The 21159-nt window shown below is 40.6% G+C and overlaps 1 long non-coding RNA gene across 1 annotated transcript; it reads right to left on the minus strand.

Moving 5' to 3' along the window:
* Window positions 1-9967: 9967 nt before the first annotated feature.
* On the minus strand, window positions 9968-12852 carry LOC141938420 (uncharacterized). Its single transcript, XR_012627274.1, has 3 exons — window positions 12729-12852; window positions 11566-11713; window positions 9968-10052 (listed from the first exon to the last, which is right to left on the minus strand). It is a non-coding gene; the product is annotated as an uncharacterized LOC141938420 (long non-coding RNA).
* Between the last annotated feature and the right edge of the window lie 8307 nt (window positions 12853-21159).

The raw sequence follows: 21159 nt of genomic DNA on the forward strand, positions 1-21159 counted from the left end.
GCAAAGAGTCGCTTACCACTCCAGGTCACCCCTTGCCACATGCCAACTGTGACATTTCTGGTTTAGGCACCGCCAGCTTTGCCTCTAGCCACCCCCGAGAGCATGGCAGACTCCCTGGGGCGCCCAGAACAACTGGCCAGGTTTCCAGAGGAAAGAAGGTAAAATGAGCTCGCTTTGGTTAAAATCAGAACTGACTCCAGTGGGTCGTGGCTTTCCCTGTCTAATCCCACTGTGGGATGGAAAGATTTGCAGGCTCTGCCCACGACGAGGAGAAGAAGAGGAGCCGGAAGAGAAGAGAAGCCTGGGGAGAAGAGAGCGAAAGCTGCGTGGAAAAGAAGAGGAGGAAGAGAGAAGGTGCTTCTGGCGACGGACCAGCGAAAAGACGCGGGAAGGCGCAGCAGGTCGGGCAGCCCAGGTGCGTGCCGGGCTCTCTGCCCAACTTTCACACCTCTCCACACTCCTCTGCGTCAGCCCAACGCGCTGGCGAGGGACAGCGAGGGACGGTGCTGCGCGGGGTCTGGAAATAACTCCCTGGCAGGGCCCAGGGGCTCCCGGCCGAGCCCTGCGGCGTGGCACAGGGGCACTGTGCGTCTCTGCGCGTGCTCGGGGCTCGAAGGGCATTGCCCGGGGGACGAGGCGCCAGAGCCACCCCGTAGCCAGCGCCAGCAACAGCTCTCTGCTCTGGGCCGTCAGCAATTCCTCACACACGGTGTTCCCCGGAGAGGGCAGCACAACCCTGCCTCTTCCTGCCGCCAGGGACTCACCAGAGCTTTCTGACTCTCTCCTTGCAGGTGCCGATTCATTGTCACCGCCTGATCCGCTGACTTTGGGGCCCCCAGCATTGCTGTTTGCAATAAAAAGTTGTTTTCTCTCTTGTGACGGAGTCTGCCACAAGACATTCTGGAGTGGGGGCTGTTGTTCTGTGATGGATCCTGGGGGAGGAGTTCGGGCTGGTCCCTTGTCCCAGCACCCTTCCCAGTGGGCATCAGGGCTGAGTCGAGGTGCTGTAGGAGGGAAACCCAAGCCCAGAGTCACACGGGAGGGTGGAGGTTGGACGGAGCCTGTCCAGGTCATCTGGTCCAAGCTGGGCTCAAGCAGGCTCAGCTCGAGCAGGCTGCCCAGCAGCCCGTCCTGGGGAGTTTGGGGGTTCTCCCAGGAACAGCACCGTGAGCTCAGGGTGAGGGCAAGACGTAGGCAGGGCACAGTGGCCAGGAAGGGCTGAAGGTCCTCATGGGGCCACCGTCCCCGGCAGCTCGCTGTCCCCCGGGGCCCTCATCCCTGCACACGGATTGTCGGGCAGTTTCCTCAGAGCCCCCGAACTCATGGTAATGGTACAAACCAAACGTCCCCTCTGGGCGGTAGAAACCCTCCCCTCAAACGCTGCACCCACTCCTGGGTTGGAGTCCTGCAGCTGCGCCTGGGGGGTTTCCTCCAACACAATTTTCCTCTGCACAGGTAAATACTAAACGCTCCCAAAGTAAGGAGCCGGTCGGGGGTTTCTGGTGGGTGAAGGGGGCAGCCGTAGCGCTGGGTCTCCCCGCCAGCCCCAGGGGGTACAAATACCTTTTAGATGGCCCGCAGGCACGGTACTGAGCAAGACCTCAGCTTGCCCTTGATTGTTTAAATCAATAAACAAGTAAATAAATAAATAAAAAATGCTGTAAATAGCCTAAAACAAAGCTTCAGATGGAGAAGACAGCCGTGCTGGGGCACGCCGGGGCAGCCTGGTTTGCTGACAAGGCAGCTGGAGGCTCACAGCCCCCCCAGCCCCACTCCCCGATCCCCTCAAGGCTCACAGCCCCCCCCAAATATTTCTGTAGGACCTACACCCCCCCCCCCCATTGACACTGACTCCACCCCACACCTTCACTGCAAGGTTCTTTATTCCCTTAGGACACCCCCGCCCCCCCCTGACAGAAAACCCCCCAAAATACACCAAAAATAAAAGGGGGGGGTGGGACTTCCACAAGCCACGCCCCCCCCCACTCCTCCCCCCTGCCCAGCAGGTTTAAGGCACTTGTGGGGTGGGGGGAGAGCAACCCACCGGGCTTGGGGGGGGACGGGGAAGTGAGGGGCTGGCGGGGGTGACCGGCAGAGATGGGGGGGTCGCTGGGGGGGGGGTGGTCACTTTGGGGGCCAGGGCGGGAGCGGTACACCACCACGCACAGACGCTGCCCAAAGTGTGTCAGGGCGGCTGCGGGAGAAGAGGAGGAGGAAAGGGGGGGGGCTGTGACCCCAAAGTGCACTACAGCTGCCCCCAAACCGTGCCCCCACAGTGCTCCCCACAGACCTTAGCACCCCCAAATCACCCCAGACAACCCCCATATCACCACAACCCCCCCATATCCCCTCAAATCACCCCAAAATTTCCCTATAGCCCCCCATATCCCCATATTACCCCAAAACCTCCCATATCCCACCATATCACCCCAAAACATCCCATAACCCCCCAAATCACCCCAAAACACCCCCATATCTCCTCAAACCCCCCATATCACCCCCAAACCAACTATACCCCCAAACCTCCTCTATATCCCCCAAATCATCCCTAAACCCCCCATATCCCCTAAATCACTCCCAAAACCTCCCCATATCCCCCCAAACACCCCATATGCCCCCAAACCCTCCCAAACCCTTACATATCTCCCCAAATCCCCACAAATCACCTCAAAACCTCCCCATATCACCCCCAAAACCCCATATCCTTCCAAAATACCCCTTATATCCTCCATATCCCCCAAACACCCATATCCCACCAAATTACCCCAAACCCGTCATATTCCCCCAAATCTCCCCAAAACTTCCTCATATACGCCCATATCCCCCCAAATCCCCCAACCCCCCATATCTCCCCAAATCCCCACAAATCACCTCAAAACCTCCCCATATCACCCCCAAACCCCCATATCCTTCAAAAATACCCTTATACCCCCCATATCCCCCCAAAACCCCCCTGATCCCCCCAAATCACCCCCACATTTCCCCCCCAAACACCCCCATATTCCAGCAAATCACATTAAACCCCCCCATAGACCCTCAAATCACACCCCCATATCCCACAAAACCCCCCCATATCAGAGAGACCACAGAGAGCTGGAGCAATACCCAGATAACATGGAATAAGCCTTATTTATCCTGTACAAACCTTTAGAGCGAATAATAACAGGAGAACTTTGGAAAAAATCTCCAGTTTTTCGTAGCGTTCCATCTTTCTTTTTAGCTGACTTCTTACTTGAAGTAGATTCTTGCTTTCTTAAGGGGTATACGTTTCTAAACAACTTTGTAGAAGACATCTGTACAGAAATACAAGATCATTGTTTAAGTTGAAAAACTGACTTATCTTCAAGTTTAATTCCATTTTATTTGACTTCAATGTTATTTTCAAGCTGACATTTTGAGCTTTGCTACTGATACCTCTGTTCATTATACTAATGATACTGCCACAGCAAGCAATGTAGACAACCTTATTTTATACCCAAAAGAAAAAGAATTATCAGAGTTTCACAGAATACATTTAAGGGCATGAGTAAGATAGGAAACAAATAGTTTCTTTTACAAAAAAGTAGATTCAAAGTTTTAGAGTATTTCATTAGACCAGCTGTTCTAGTTATAAAACAGAAGGAAACTGATGGTGAAAATAAGTCTTCTGTCCACCCTTTGAGCCTGCCCAGGTTACTACTAAGGCCTAAAATCATATTTTTATATTTGTCATGCATACAGATGACACAAACCTTAGTTTTACCTCAAAAGGAATTGCCTATAACATGACATATGCTAAGAGTATGTTCAGACTAGTCTTCGTAACTACTCAGCATGCAACATCCTTCCCTGTGAATCCCTGTACGCTGCAGCTAGTACACGTTCTTGGCAAATACAGACTGACTCTCTTTGGTTAGCTTAGAAAGTTTAGCAGGAAGACAACGTAAGTGTTTAAGAATCCTATCAAAATACATAGATAAGGATAAGATACTGCTGCATAAGAATGTTTGCTCCTTTCACGAGTCCACCTATACAGAAAAGGTGGACTCGTGAAAGGAGAAACTAACTTCAAAATTGAACATAACCAAACTATTGTCTTGTTGCTTGTAGAAGGTGAATTAGTCATAGCAGGTTTTGCATTTTTCTTGTTCTCACTTTTCACAAAATCCTAAGAAAATAAATATGACAAATTTTAACTAGGATTCTTCTGGAAAGAACAATTATCTGTATTAGAGAAGCAGCCACTGTTTAAATGCTATGACTAACAGTAGGGAGGCATTGACTAATACTGGATAGAGGTAACTATTCAAATGTGAATGAAACGCTAAACAAACTTGTGGAAGGGAACTAGAAATGCCTGTAGTCAAACCATTCTGACATTTACTATTTTCTTCTCTCCATTATTTCCTATACTTTTGTCTTTAAGAGATTTGACAAGCCAACACACAAATTGAAATTAATAAATCTAAGTGTAAATTCAGATTTATGGTGACAAGTATGAAAGCCAGGTTGGTAGCACAGTGCCTGCTTAAGCTGTCTTGTAATGACATCTTCTATCTCGTGAAGTGGTGCCAAGAGAGTTCAGATAACCCACAGCCATACCAGCTGGTAACAGCATCAGAAAATGGAAAGAGGGTTTTGTTCTTTAATTAGAAGGGAGTCTCTGCAAAAGATTTGGTTTTGTTTGTTTCTAAGAAACCAAGGGGGTTTTGTTTTATTTTTTTAAAAAATTTGACACGAGCAGTATGTGGTTATGTTAGCACTACAGGTTTCCCCTCAGTCCTTAGTTTTAGTTTTAACAGTGCTTTTCAGTTTTAGGAAATTTAAAAACCAAATTGTGTCTTCAGTAGACTTGTAACAGTTAAAGTTACTGAATCACTTTATAATCTATCTCTGTTTGGCATATGTAACATGAAGATAAATATTTAAGAGTAACATTCAGGTGAATAAAACAGCAATAAGATACTTTTAAAATTAGTTCCACGTTATTGAAAAATTACTTAGCTAAATGTTATGTATAAACGGTTTATAAACGGATCAGTAAAATGGTCTTCTCAAAACATGGGTGACTACGTTAGATGAAATATATCCATCTGTAGATAAGTGCAGTACTTTTTCAGTGCCTTCAGAAGGATGATTATTTTTACACTTACTTTTCCAGCAGCCTAAGAGAATACTACTCTCAAAGAAAATTGGTTCAAGACATAGGAAGTTTAAATCAACTCTGGACATTATTCCAGAATGAAGTGTTCAATTCCAGATGAATTAACTTACACAGCTTTTAACAGTTACTTTTGCAATCCAAATTTAACAAAGTGAGTTTATCAAAGTACTGTTGAACACTAATCACTGAAGTGGCCATTTCCCTTAACTATTTTACTAAGAGATTAAAAAAACATCACTTGAGAACGCTTGAAGGAGAATGCTAGAAAAGCATCAGACACTTCACTCCCCAGCTGAGACAAACTCACTCAAAGCGTCACTTACCACTTATGCAAATGATCCACAGGTCACCTCCCTTATACCCCCCTGTCAGCTGCAGAAGTCCTTACAAGTGCAGAGATTCATAAGCCCCACAAGTAAGATTACAGGTATGTAAGTACCACCACAATGAGGTGTCAGGGTTTCAGAGCCTCTGTAAGTGTTGTAGAGATAGCTGTGTTTGTGCTAGTGCTGATAAAAGGCAGAGGAAAGAAATGTGCAGTTCGAGTAGGAGCGGAGAAGATTTTTACCAGCCTGAACTGCTGTGAAGCCTTAGTCTCGCATGTAGACACCACAGCACTCTAGGAAGGCTGGTGCATATAACCTAGCACAGCTGAAGGAATTAAAGAGGAATTAAGTTCTACAGAAACCAGGGAGGTTCAGGTGCTCATGCAATTAGTTCTGTATATTCCCTCTAAGTACAAAAAGATCAAAGAAAACACAGACTGGACAAAAAGTCAAAGGAAGTGGTCTTGAAACTCTGAAATGCATTGATTAAGCCCAGGGGCTTAACTTGTAACTGCCTATTAGAAGAGATTATAATTGATACCAATGGTTGCTTAAACCAAAAGAAGCAGTTCTGTTGAACTGGTCTGTAATCCTGCAGATCACAGCTAGAGACAGAAGCAAACAGTAAGAGCAAGGAGAGAGAAATTAAAAGGTAAAGAGGAAGTACCGATCAGGGACAAGTGTCCAGAGTCTGGATAAATTGAAATCTATGACTTTATTCAACATAGGCCAGAGATCCACCACTTGGCAGGGGGTGGGGCATGGGGGGGAAGAGGTTTAAATATTCTCTCTATGTATCCTTAGGATCTCAGTGAGAATCAAAAGGATAGGATTTTAACAAATGATCGGAGTAATAAATTGAAAAACTGCACAACGTATTTTGTCAGTTGGTCTAAGTCATACCTCATCCATCTCTTCACTCTTCCTTTTCTTTCTTGGCTTGAGCATTTTAACTGTAAGTGGTAAGGTGCTGCCCTGGTGCTTCACCTCCATCTTACTGGGTTGCAGAGCTGTGAACTGGATTTCCACCTCTGGTTTTGGGAACTGACTAGTATTTCCATTTTCTGTGGACACTTCTAAAGAGTGAAGGACAATTTCTGAATGGTCCTGCAAATACATGGAAATTTTAAGAACACAAGTTTTGAAATAACTGAGTTAAAAAACCCATAATACATATCTTTCCCCAATGGATTGCAAAGTAAGCATTCCATTTTCCAGCTGTTCACTTTCAGAACACTTCTAATTGAAGGAATCTACTTCAAGCATAGCAGAGTTTAACCCTTAATTTCTAAATCTTTATTACATTTTAAAAAGTTAATGTTTCTATCCACAACCACAGAACTTGAACTCAGCCTGATACTTTGTTTCCAAGTCATTTTGCTCAAGGGCAGAGACAGTCACAGTTTTCACAAGTAGCAGGAGTAGAATTGATATGACTTTCATCTTAACTCTGCTGCTCCTGAGGAGCTAGGCAGTAATGGGAGCTTTTGAGAGAAAAGTATAACCTTTCTCTAGCCTATCTTTAAGGAACTCTCCCTTCCCCTTCTACACCGGAGAAGTTGTGCAAGTAACGAGGTCCAACCAGCAAGCTACAAGCCAAATTCAACCTACGAGAGACTTCTACATCACCACCTGTTCTCTGGAGGAAGAGCAGGCACTAAGGCAGCCCGCTGCCCACAAGCTGAAAACCTTGTCTTGTACCTGCTCACAGCCAAACCGCACGGACTGCACAGGGAGGGTGGGACGGAAAAGTCAGTTTGCACAATTTTTCTTCCTCATCAGCACTTACCTTCCACCATCCACCCAACCTGTTTTTCTTAGCAAAACCAGCAAGTTAGAGCTGTGGTCTTCCCAGCTCCTGCATCTCTGTGGCAGCAGTTTAGCTGGGACTCTGAGTGGGAACACGAGCACCACTGCATTCCCAAAAATGGAGTTGGCTAATAAAAACATTTTTCTTTGTAACTGCTACTTCATGAGAGTTAGCAATCAAAAAGTTACGTAGGAATGGCTAGCGTCGTTAGCTAACAAAGTTATACACAAGAATCCTGCAGTGGAAGAAAGCAAATCCAATTTGCCCTGCTGTTTCTCATCCATTTAAAAGGGTTTATTTATCTTTTTTTCAAGTGACTTATCTAATAATCAGCCACTTCATAAGCATTGGTGAGAGGCAGGATTTCAAGAGCATGCAGCTGAAGTCAGATATAGCTATTCACGTGATTATGTTACACATCTTTCATTTCTACCAAAAGCCACTAAATCAGGTGATCTGATCACCGAGAAAGGTATTTGCAGAAGAAAACTTTAGAATTGTTCAGACAGCAGGATACATTTTCTTCCCTATTCTGCATTTAGCAAAACCCATACAACTGCATAAAATTTTTAAATTTCAGTTTTGTACCTACCTCACTTAATGAAGAGGCACTGCTAAGACATCGAGATAATGAATAATTCCTTTTAACTTCATCATATCTAACTGGAATACTTTGTCCAAGTAAAGGATTAGTTCTGCTTTGTTTTTCCATGAAGTGTAAATATTTAGAATGAGAAAAGATTATGCTAAACTGTAAACCTCAAAATATTTTGATTTTTCTAAAGCTACAATACAAAAGCTCAAGTGCAGACAGCTAATGAACACCTGGGCTGAAAGACAACACAAGTCGAAGGCAGTAACCTCGACTCACGATGCCATCATAAGACGTGCCCTGGTGGGTCTCACCAACAGTCTGTCTAGTTCAATATTCTGCCCCAAGAGTGGCAAAGGGAGATGCTATTTAAGGATAACGTGTGTGATCCTGGTCACCTTGTCATCTGTTCTCTCCATACTCTCCCAGCATTCTCAGCTGTTGCATTAGAATTGTCAGAGTCTACACCACTGCCTAACCCTCAGAGTATCCATTTAAAAATATATTTATGGATTTCTACTACAAAATTTTTCTAATCCCTGCTGACAGTACCTGTTGCCACCACCTCCAGAAGATTACTAGCTGCTTCATACAGGAATATGTTATTTTAACTGTCTTAAAATTATCTCCTATTAGTTTCATGAAGCGCTGCCCAGTTCTTGCAGGATTTTACCAAGGACAGTTGTGCCTTCTGTCTACCCATCGCAGCCATGATTTTGTAAACCTCAGCCCCACAACCCTCTGGTGGCCTTAACCTCTCCTAATCAGAGTGCCAGCTTCTTAGCCTCTCCTCACAAGGCAGGAGACACACATCGTCCTGATCACCTTAGATTTTCTTCTTTATCTCCACTATATCTTTCCTGAGAATTATTTGACTTCCCCCAAAAACTCTACCCCATTCACTTCACCACCATAACAGTTTCTCACATGATAATCCTGTTAGTAGCCTCTCCTTACTCATAACATCAAGTACTGCTGCTACTGGCTTGAGGTAAATACTTCAGCACCAACTGTTCACAACAATTCTTCTCTAGAACTAATTTTATAGCAAAAATAACTAATTTTATGGTGCTCTCCTAGCTGCCATTACAAAGCTATATAAAGCAATAACCATTCTGACAGCTACTCTCTACTCCCTCATACATCACAAGCTTTATCTATTCGGCACTAGCTGAACTGATGAAGTAGCAAGAAACTGGCCAGTCTTCTTTGGCAGTAGACAGGAAAGAGATGAAGAGATGCATTTTATCATTCAGTCCAGTTCTGCCACAAGAGGAGAATCGCATCTTCTAGCAGCCAGGGGAGGGTCTGCTAGGAGATCCATGTTCAGCTCTCTTCATTACTAGTTAGCAATGAAGTCACATAGCATTAATTCAGTTTAACAGGAAAACTACCTCACTGAATACTGCTCATGTAGCACACAGGGATTTGGTCAGAATCAGAAGGCTCAGTACAGGTGCAAGCCTTTTAATTTTTGTTCAGGAAATATGCAAAGTCGATCTTTTCTTTGTGTAAACTTCAAATATTGTTTTGTTTTTAAGTAAGATGAAAGATACTGTTCTGTTCTTGTGAACCCCATATGGACTGGCAGCTCTAATTACAGAACCATCTCTATTACCACACTATAGGTGATATCGGGAAAGTTGTTTGAGCTGAAATCCCCTTACCAGTGACATAACCAAACAGAGGTGACATCACAAATATTATGTCTTCAGATCTCTAGAACCTGGATTAGTTAACTAGTTTTTCCCTCGGGTACAGAAGTTTTATAGTGTATAGAGAGGTGATGTTCTATTAACTAAAGTACTTCTTATTTCTGAGAGGGGACTTGAAAGAGGGAGAGGGAAGAATGAACAAGAACTCAGAACTAATGATACAGCTAAAGTACGAAGAACTACAGGAAGTAACTTTTGGGAGATTCCCCACATTGCTGAAATATATAGTGAGCAAACAACAAAACAACAAAGTTATTAACAACATATCATTAGTACATACTTTCTACAAATATAACAAACATACCTCTTTGTTTACAGACTGATCTATTTTATCTTGTCCTTCAGGTAAAGGTACTTCTGCCAAAGACTGAAGACTTTTACGGTTAACGCGTTGTTTCAATTCCTTTATAAAGTCATCTTTCTCAGCCACCTGTTTTCTTAGTTCTTCTGTATCAGTTTCCTTATCCTAATAAACATAGCAAAAATTGCCACAAATTGCAGGATTGGCAAAAGAAATTAACATGTGCATGAGCATCATTACAATTACTCAGCAGCATCAGTTTTAGAATTGCAGGCTCAAACAGCCAGCTGTCCATCAAAAAGCCAACAACTTCATGTATGAGTGGCCTCTATTTAAAGTCAAGAAAGGTCATATAACAGCCTGGGAAGATGTAACGCAAAATTTTTATTTTACTCTACTTATGTAGGGTTATAAAAGTTCACCTCCCATTTGCTCATGAAGTTCTTGGTTCTGTGAAAAAGGCAGCAGATGTGATAGTTGTTTCAGATTTCCAGTCCAATCAAATCGCAATCAAATGATCAAATGGACTTGAGTGTTTATTTGAACTAATAAGTTTTTTGAAACTTCAGTTACTGTTACAAATTCAGTTTCAGAAAAGCATAAAGCTTTTTTTATATTAGCTGCAAACAATTTCAATATGTTTGAAATAGAGCCAAAACTTCTACAAACCATCTGAACTGTTCTGACAGTTTAGTTTGGCATAGTTAGTACTATCTTATGGCCTTAGTAGACTTGAGATGTAGATCTTAAAAAGCTCACACCGAACTAGTTTCACTACAAATATACAAAAGCAAACCATGCTTCAAATTAGAAAAAAATGTGTCTATACTTATACTCTTTGTGAAGAGAATTTTTGTCAAGAACCACCACTCCTGCTTGCCCACTTTTTGATTTTATTACTGGAAAGTCTCAGGCAAGCAAAGTCACAGACAAAGTGAAAGTAGTCCTAAGCTCCTAACATCCCCCTGTACTGATTGCAGGTCCAGAAGGTCATTGCTAACTACTTCTAGATGCAAGTATAGCTTTAGATTGTACAGATTCGTATAATAATTTCATATGCTCAGGAAATTACAACCTTGATACAGTCCAGTGACTAGGCAAGGTATCCGCCTTGTTATCAACTATCAGTCACTCTACTTTGAAAGCGATATGGGAGCAAAACCACTAGCATTTTGACCAAGTATTTTTACTGGAAAGAAGCTTTTTTTGTCAACTACTGCCTGCTTCTTCTCTTCCTGCTAAAGCCTCATAGGCTTTTTCCTCCCCCCCCCCCCCCCCCCCTTTTTTTCAGAAAAGCCAAGCAAGAAATCTTGTTTTTCAAGGTATGTTTTCTCAGCTTCATTAAGTAGCAATTCATTTAAGCATAGGTTACTTATTGGTGTTTTACACACAAGATGAAGTTTGAAGAATTCACAGCAAGGTGGTGGTGGTGATAGGACAGAAAGGAACAGGCACTTGCACTTCCATTAGGTATTATGCTTTTTCATTTTGTGACACTCCTGTTCTTCCCTTTTCACACGGAGAAGATCTCATGTAGGCTTTGCCATGTGATAAAGTGAGGGGACTTTGACAAAGGCCAGCTCCCCTCAAGCGCCCACACTGTTAACACTTGACACGAGATCTGCTCTGTACTAAAGACTTACGCTAGAGGACTCTGCTGAGACCTCCAGTCACTTACAATTTCTGCTTGTTGCTCTACCAACGTTTTCCACAAATTTTCTCATTTCTCTGTTGCAATGGCTCTCAGCTTCTTTCACTTGACTTATGAGTCTCATTTTCTCCTCCGGCCAGTTCTTTCTATCAGTTTGATACTTTGCCTCATTCTCCTATTTTAGTGGAACCAGAAATAAAGCCATAGGCAGAGATTAAGCGACACAAAAAGAAGTCTTAAAATCCAAATTACCGTTAAACACATTAGTTTCAAAAAGATATCAGAAATACTAGCACAGTTTTACTCCAGCATATTCCCAAGTGCAAGTATTACATTCTCGTTTGTTTTTTCCATTTAAAACAATTGTTCAGCAGTTTTCAGAATTTATTATTCAGACTGGCATGTCTTCAGGGAACAGACTATTTTTCCTCTAAAAATGCTCTGGGTAAGTCACAAACACTATTAAAGTTACACCAAAGGTAATGGCAAAAAGACCCTTTTTACTTACAAATTCCCAATCTTTTATACTGCCTTGCAGGTCATGTTAGGAAACCTACTTCAAGACTGAAAAGCAAAAAATGCAGCACAATTTGAATGGGAAACAGAGATAGTGTGTAACCAGGAATGTCACTTCAATCCACAGCAACTTTGCCTCCTTCTCTACCACAATCAAACCTCTTGTCAGACATTCTCCCACACAAGACAGAAGGCACCTGAAAAGCCGCCTGGGAAAAAAGGCTACTTTCTAATCTAAGGAGAATTAAGAGGTAAACCCTCAGCCTAACGGGAAGGGCTTACAGATCACACAGCAAGCACAAGATCTTTAAAGTGTCCAATTTATTTGCCCAAGCAACTGATGGGAAAAAGGTTTGAAACAATCCAGCTCCTGACATCTGTTCAGGACAGCTGTAAGAGGAGCCCAGCTAGAGAAGCACCGTCCATGGCAGCACACCACAGTGAAGGGTGCACTCCACTGTGGGGCATCAGTGATGCTGTGTATTACAAAGACACTCCATCCAGACCTTGCTGCACTGACGCACTGCAGTTTTTAGAGGAGGTTTCCTTCACCAGTGTAAGAACTTGCCACATCATGCCCTAGCTCTTGAAGATAGTGACACAAAAAAAATTTAGACTCCTAAATGAAAGTTATGGTTTTAAACCTAAGTATGAATTACATCACCATGTTTTACCTTCAGTTCTTTTTGCAGCTTTATTAATTCCTCATTTTCATCTATGCTTTTTTCCACGGTGTTGCTCATCTTTTGCCGCCAGTCACTATTGCTCTGGTTATTCAGCTCTCTATATTTCTGCTTCCATGCTTCCAGTTCTAGTCAGTACACAAAATGAGGTTATATAACACACAGTTTTAAACGCATATTTGACCACATTCACATCCTTCTACTGAAGTTACTTGGATTTATCAGCTATGACCACAAAGGGACAACAGAAGCCTTTAACTGTTAGAAGTTTGTTATGTAGTATATAAAATTAATGCCTAAATAACACTCAACAAATCAAAACAGAGATTTAAAGCAGCTATCACAATACATCCAAAACAATTTTGCCTCCTTGCTGCTGTTTTCAGGTTTTGGGTGAGGTTGGGTGCTGCTGGGGGCGGGGGGCGGTCGCTGCGCTCGGTAAGCCACGGCTGCATTTTACCCGCTTTTTGGACTCACTACTGTTACTGTTGTTTTCTTGTTATGTTTAGTAAATTCTTTCTTTTTATTCAACCTACGAATTTTCTTCTTTTTGTCCCTCCCCTATTTCACTGGGGAGGGGAGGGGGGAGGTGAACGGCTGCCACGTGGCGACTGGCTGCCGGCTGAGCTCAAACCTCAACACACACAGATCTGAAAATAAATTTACAGATGAGCCCCCATCCTAGTTCCCACCATTCTCTCCCAAAGTGCCTTCATCACAAGCAATTTCCCCCATTTCCTGAGATCTAAAGCTCTATTAGAAAGAAATAGAGTATCTCTACAGAACTTTCCAAATCCAGAATTCTGAAGTGATTCTCATCCACTCGATTTAGGTGAGCATTTCAGTGTTAACGTCAGGCTAAGGGTTGTATTATATGAAAAACTAACTATTGTTCAACTGCTGAGTGTTTATCAAACCTGCAGAAACTGTTGTTGTGCTAGTTCATGTTTCAGTGTTTGATGTTGTTAACATGGCCAACTAAAGTGGCAAATAAATACCAATATCGAGTAAGTTAACACTGATATAGCAAATCCAGTCTTTCTTTGGGGCTTATGTTTCTTATTCTGAGGCTGTTTCTTTGCTTTCAAATATTCCTGCTAATAATGATTCAATAAAAATTAGTTCCTGACTGTAACATTTTAATGCCCAGGTTGGATTTTCTCAGTATTTTAAAATATAAATATGCAAGACTCTCCAAATTAGATAACATCACAACTCATTATGTTGCCATTCCACACCCAAAAAATGGCGCAGTAAGGGCTTTTTCTGACCTTTACACACTTTCTCATACTGTTTGGAGATTTCTTCCAGCTTCTCATTATTTGGCTGCTTCTAAATATCACATTGAAAGCGAATTAAAGAAAACATGTCAAAAACATATTGAAAGAAACAAATATACATGCTACATATTAGTAGCTTTTCATTCTGAGCCTCAGTAAGTATTAAATGAAGTATTTAAAGACAAACAGTCGAGAATAAGTAAGTTTTTCATGTAGTGAAAGGAGCATTCAAGCTGACTAAAAAAGTGTTTAGAAGACATTACTACTAACATATCTAAGCGTCACTGATCAGAATCAGGGTATCTGCAGGTATTAAGTATGTATTTACTAGGCAGATTACTCGATTTAAAACAATTTGCCAAGGTCCTGCAGTGAGAAGTTCTTTAAACATCTTTCATTCATCCATTAAGACTAATTTCATCTGGCTACTCTTGTTTTTACCCCTATTTCTGTAGGCTTTCTCCTGTTGGTTGGAAAATTTGCCTCATTACTGGATTACTTAAAAAAATTAAAAGCAAGTAAAATTTAAAAAAATAGAATACCTTTTTAAATTGCAGGATTGTGCGCTGTTTGATCTCTAATTCTTTACTAAACTGGTTTTTAATTTTCTGAAGTTCATTAACTTTGTTCCTCAGGGATTTCTCCTCAGATTGCATTCTACACACCTGTAACAATGCATAAAGACAGCAAGCAAAGCTAACATTTAGCTATAAGCCTTTTACAATCTCTGCAGGTTATCTAAGTAAAAAAATACTTTCATCAAGAATCAAATTTTCGCAAGCATCTTTGCTAAATTTCAGGGGCTAGAAGTGCACTATGCTGTACATCCTGCCTAGGGAACAATTTTCACCATAGAACAGAGTATTAAGTTTGGCAGGAAAAAAACGAAAAACAACAAACCACACCACCAAAACCAAACCACCAGGAAATAGCCTAATCGAACTACAAATTCAGTTGTCCTTTAAAAAAAAAGTGTTTCCTGACATGCGATCCCATCCACTCCTTGCTACTTCCCAAAGGATTATACACTGCATGTTGAGTCGGGAAAAAGTCCTGAAATGTTACACTGCTGGGGAAGACATTAATACTCTTTTAAGGCTCCACTTTCAAGCCCAAACTCTTGCAATAGTCTTCTGGATTCTAAGTTCTTGTGATATCCCATGAGGTTCTAAGAAATTCTACTGCTTAATAACTAAATACTAACAATCAACATTAGTAAAAGTTATTCCATTTTTTCATTTATTTTCCCCAAAATAACAGAAAACATCTCAGATTTTAAAAAGTCTCTAGAAGTTTGTGCTTTCCTTTTCCAATTAATCCATCTTTTCCTCCCAGAGATGAGCATTTTCCAAAAGTCTGAATTCTGAGGCTTTGAAGTCAGCACAAATAACAACAGGAGGCTACTGTTGTTACGATGATTACAAAGTCCTCCTCCATAACCAGGTTAACCTACTTTTGACAAGCCTTTTTCAAGTGTATTAATAAAATTTACTTCCCCCCTTCAATATCAGTGCTAATCCATGTTTTGACACCTTATCTTTAGCTCACAGCTCAATGGCAATGTAACTTTAGATTCACTCTTACTCTAAATGGATGGCTGAACACAGCCTTGTTATGAATCACTTTTAACAGCTGTAGCTTGAGACTTGTGAAAACAGGTTTTACTAACAGAACCCCAAACAAACTTGCAGAAGAAACATTTGCCCTAGGGTTACAAACCTGGTTTTGTACTTGCTGAATTTGTTTCTTGGCATCAGAAAGTTTCTCTTTCAAATCTGCATATTCTTCCTCTTTCCTCTGCAAATCCTTTTTCAAGCTCTGTACAAGGGCAGAGCTCTCAGAAAGATCTTTACGTAGCCTTGTGTTAGAAATTAAGAGACATAAATAACATTAGTGTTACACATCTCAAAGAAACAGCTTTTACACGTTAACTCAGGCTCTTCGATGGCTGGTTTTATTCATGGATAGAATCCCAGATCTATCAGCTAAATGACAAGCATTACAATTTTGGATTTCAGCTACATATTATATGATCCTGAAGTAACAAACCGCTCAGATTCACTCTTGAACAGTGCAATTTTTCAAAATTCTTTTTTCTAAGCACAGTAGACTAACCATTTCTACCACTAGGTGTCCTTACACAGTAACAAAAGGGACAAGGTTAATATCAATTAAGTATAAACTTGATATTTACATCCCAGACCTTGTAAGGATCAAAATAAATAAAAATCAAAAGAAAGTAGAAAAAACAACAATATTGTAACAAGTCCTGTTGTTATTAAGTGCTACAAAGTCATTAAGAAGTTTAATGGGTTTATTTTTAAATGGTCATATTTATTTTAAAAAGCTTACAGTAAGTTACCTTGGATTTTTACTTCGCAATTACCTAATAGAAGATTTCTTAAATTCTATAATTAACAATGCAAAATAAGGTCTCACAAAAGGAAAACCTTTCAAAGTTCCCCAGACCTTCATGCTAAATTGTATTTTAGAGTACATGCACGTGCCCACAGATATCAGAACTAAAGAAACCCTAGTCAGAAGGGCTACACAGCATCTTAAAGCTATTTTTACATGATTGCAATTTCCTTGCCACATAGCAAATATAATCTCTCAGATACATTTAATCTCTTATTTCTTAAAGATTTAAAAACTAGGGGGGGCTGGGGAAGTTCTACTCTCCTACACCCATTATTCCTTCAAGTTCTTATAGTATACTGTGTTCACCTAGAATAGCTATTACCAAAACCGACTGTTTACTGTTTAATTACTAGGCTTTTTTTTCCTTTCTTCTTTTCCTTTTTACCATTCAGTCCTTTCTAAAGAAAACATTGCCTGCTTTTATACGAGTGACAGCATATAACATTAAACTATGTCATTTCCTCCAAAAAGGGTATGTAACATAATACTGTTAGAAATCCCCAAATAATTCATCATTTCCTGTTTCCCCCTACAATAGTTCTGCATGATTTAGAGCTATATTTCTGAAAGAATACAGAAACAGGTGAGGAAAACATAGCTAGCAAAATATGCAAATATAGAAATCAAGTAGTGCATTAAAAGTTCTTAAGCAGTTTGGTTAATAAAGTTGACAAACATGAAGATGTGTTATGTCAAAATAAATTGATGTTCACAGAGGGTAGTTTTAACTTGAGTCTATTCTCAAAGGGCTAGGAATTATCTCATTATTTACTTACAATTCTATAGATTGTATTTGCTCACCCTCATTTTTCTCTTTTTCTTAAAGAGTGTGTTTCATGTTCTGCAAGCTGTTCATCAACTGCACAACTTCCTCCTTTAGATTTGCTTCCTGATCATTTAATTCTTTCGGTTTTTTGTCTGAATTGGCACATTCCTCTTGCAGAGCTACTGTATTACTTTCCAGATTTAAAATAATAGATTCTTTTTCTTTAAGTACTTCTTCTAACTTTGCTATGCTGTCATCTTTAGCTCTAAAAGCCTCCAAGAAGCATTCAAGCTCTCTTATTTTTCCCTTGGAGCTGGTAACTTCCTCTTCAAACTCTGCAATTACTCTGTGATCTTCTGCAGCCTGTTTTTCAAAATCCTGGGTTTTCTTCTGGATGTGCTCTTGTAACTGACTCATAAGATCTTTTTCCTTTGTGGACTGATGATCTTGATTTGCAGTCTCATTTAACTTTATTTTTAGTTGTTTATTGCAATTCTCAGCATCATCAAGTCCCTTCTTTAAGTCTTCAACTTGTTGAAGTAGTTCTTGAATCTGCTGACTTTTTTGTGAAGAAGCTTTAATAATGTTTTGGCATTCTTCCCAAATGCTTTCAACACTGCAATGAAAGGAGCTCTCCTGTCCCAGAGCTGCTGTAGAAGCAGTTTGGGACTCCATGCACACAGGACTCATTTGAGCTCTCTCCAGTTCATCTTTCTGAGAGTCTAAGGAATCCTTTAGATCAACTGAATCAATATCCCTAGTGTAAGACTCTAACTGACATTTGTAGAACTCATGTACTTTGGACTGCATTGTTTTAATTAGTGGCACTTTATAAATTATATTTTGTTTAGCACCTTCTACTTCGTTATTTAGCTGAATAATCTTTTCTTCTTGTTCCCTATTGATAGTTTGCTGTTTGTCCAATTCAGAAACAATCTCCTGATAGTCAGCTCAACACTGCTGAAGTTCTTCACCTAAGCCAGAAGCCCTTTCTTCAGAAGCAGAGAGCTTGAGATTCAAGTTTTCTATTTGCCCACTGAACTCTTCTTTTTTGGTTTTTTCTATTCTGCATTGTTCTTCAAGTGCAGCTAGCTGCCCTTCCAAGGTTTCAGTTCTTTCCTTCAGTGCTAGTATTTCTGCATAGTTCTCAGTATTATTTGCTTTCACATATTCAGTTCTCTTTTGATCCAGAGAGTCATCTTCCCAACTCTCCTTCATACCTCCTAAAAAAAGAAAAAAAAAAAACAAAAACAAACCCAAAACAACAGTTCAGGATGATTAAAATCAGTAGTACAAGTCACTAGCACTGCCAAATAGCAATTACTATGTGGAAAATGGTCACCATCTGAAAGCCACACCCTTATATCACATGGCTTTTTGAAGTCTTGAAGTAAAGCCCCTCTGAACAGTTTAAAATGCAGTAGGTGCCTCTTAGGCTTATAGACGTGGTTTGCAGCAAGAGGTGTTCAGGAGCCTTAAAGAACATTCTGCCATGGCTCTGTTCCAGCCTTCTACTCTGCACCACTATAGAAAAATCTAGCTAGTTTTACTAATATGTAGTAATATCTATGAGCCAGATAATGGTCACAGTTATGTCTAGTTTCCACTTCCACTGGTTCAACAATCCTTTTAATACAGCCAATCACCCATTTTACACTTAGAAAAGCAATGGTATTGTATACTTTCCTGAGAATTTTCATTCATACTCAATATGCCCTTACTTTAAAAATTAAGCTAAAAATCCAGCACAAGTTTTTTGCTTAGTGTTTGGGACTTTCTTCTCTTTTTTCAGTTTTTTCAGGAGAACTTATGCCCACACCTAATGTGTTGCATGTAAGGTTCTCCCAGAAAGATCTACAACACTCCATATCACGATCCCAAATTTCCATAAACATTTTATTAGCTTAAGACTGTTTTTTCCCTGAAGTAAAATCATATGCATTTCACCACCTTCAAAATTGACTCCAGCTATATTTTACACTGTTTTAGAATCCAACTGTGTCCATTTAGTAACATGCATGTATGTTTTAGTATTAAAATCAAGCCTGACTATCACTAAAGGTTTAGGTCATCACAGCTATGTACTCCAAAGTGATACTATAGATTTCTGTGAGTACTGCAACTACAGTAAGGTGGAGTTTGGCAGTCATCTTGCTTTGGGAGCATTAAGCACACGGGTGCATGTGTACTGCATGGAACCATCCTCTGAACAGATCCAACAAGTTTTATAGAGTCACTAACAAAAAGTCATACCGAATCATTAGCAATAGTGGTTTCCATCTCAATTCAGGTTTTGGTTTTTGATTATTTTTAGAGGGATCAAATTCTACAGGACACTTTTTTCCTCCTGCTTTTCTGTACCCTTTCTTTTCTGTTCTAATTAGATGTATCAAGTGTTCCTGCTAGGTCAGAGGAAACAGCAGCTTTACTTTGGCTTGTAAAGCCATGCTTCTAAATACTACAAGATGAAAAAATTGGAATTGGGAGATGGCTTTCTCTGAAAGCCTAGTTGTGTGGTCTCAAGAAAACATATCAGACAAAATACTACAAACTCCTCACACTGGACATGAATTTAACATACTTCACTAAAACGGAGAGGTGCTGAGATGTCTTAAGACATATTTTGCGATCTAAGGTGCCAAGATACAAAAAGTAGCAGAGTTTTGCCCAACAGCTATAGTGAGAAGAGTATGATCATTCATAAGAGGATTTAGAGGTGATCGAGATGCTTTGTACTGACAACCACAATCATGTAGCAAAGCAGGATAAATACTAGTGCAAGAAGATGCATGATATTCAGTGCAGAAGCTTCTTATGTAGGAAGTACTAAGAAAGGAAAAAATCCCATCCCAAAACATGGGAGGCAAGTCCTAGAGAAGACTACAAAAACCTGAACCTCAAGACAAGATAACCTATCTTCTCACAAAATAAGCTTTGGTCATAGGCCACTAGCATGTCTAAACTCTACAACAAAGCCATCACAATGTACCTGTGCTCATTTTTCTATTGTACCAAGTATGTTTAACAAGAACGGTTAAATGTAAGTATATATAAGTTTCATCATTACAGAGCATCTAGTAACTCAGTTTTGAAATTAGATGCCTTATATTCTCAACAGCCACATATCAAACATATTTAACATGACTGAAGAGCCTGCTCTTCCCAATAAAAAGAAAATCTCAGTGCTGTCATTAATTGGCACTGTTAACTAACTTCTTGTTTGAGAAGAGCTATCACTTCTCTGTTTTTTGCTTGTTTAAAAAAGTTTCAGTCATGAGATAAGAAACCTACTACTATATAATATATCAAAGAGTCTACATCAGCTTCAGTTCTCACCCCCTTCCTGTAACATTTATATAGCTGGCACTATCAAATGGTCATGCTAGGATCCAGTATTCATCCCAGCCAAAAAAGGTAGAGACAAATCAGAAATGCATCTGGTACAGACAGAAGCTTTTCTTAAGACAGACTTCAAATGACACGTATTTGAACAAGCTGCACAGACATCAGAAGTGCCCTACTGGATGACACACCATCAGTTGACCTAGCCTAATATTTTGCCTCCTTTTGCTGCTGTTGGCAGGCCCAGCCACTTTCCACAAACCTTTTCTGACACAGAACACCTGGGAATGTTGGAGGAACATGAGACAGTAAATCCCTGCTTAACCCTGTCAGTATCTATGTATGAACCTGTTGGCCGTTAGCTTGTCTAACCACTGCTGGAATCTGAGAATTATCTGTCTCTCTCACCTCCTAGGGCAACAAATACTAGAAGTTCACTACCCATGGCATGAAGTGCTGTGTTCCATAAACTTAAACTGATCTTCTAGATTGAGCATTCCCTTGTTCTTTCACTGCAGTGATGAATGACAGTCCAGCATTCAGTTTATTCACCATCTGTATCCTCAGTTTTCTGTGATCATGTGAACTTGACAAGTCTCCTTGTAACATATTT

Source organism: Strix uralensis, chromosome Z, assembly GCF_047716275.1.
Source record: "Strix uralensis isolate ZFMK-TIS-50842 chromosome Z, bStrUra1, whole genome shotgun sequence".
Lineage (NCBI taxonomy): Eukaryota > Metazoa > Chordata > Aves > Strigiformes > Strigidae > Strix > Strix uralensis.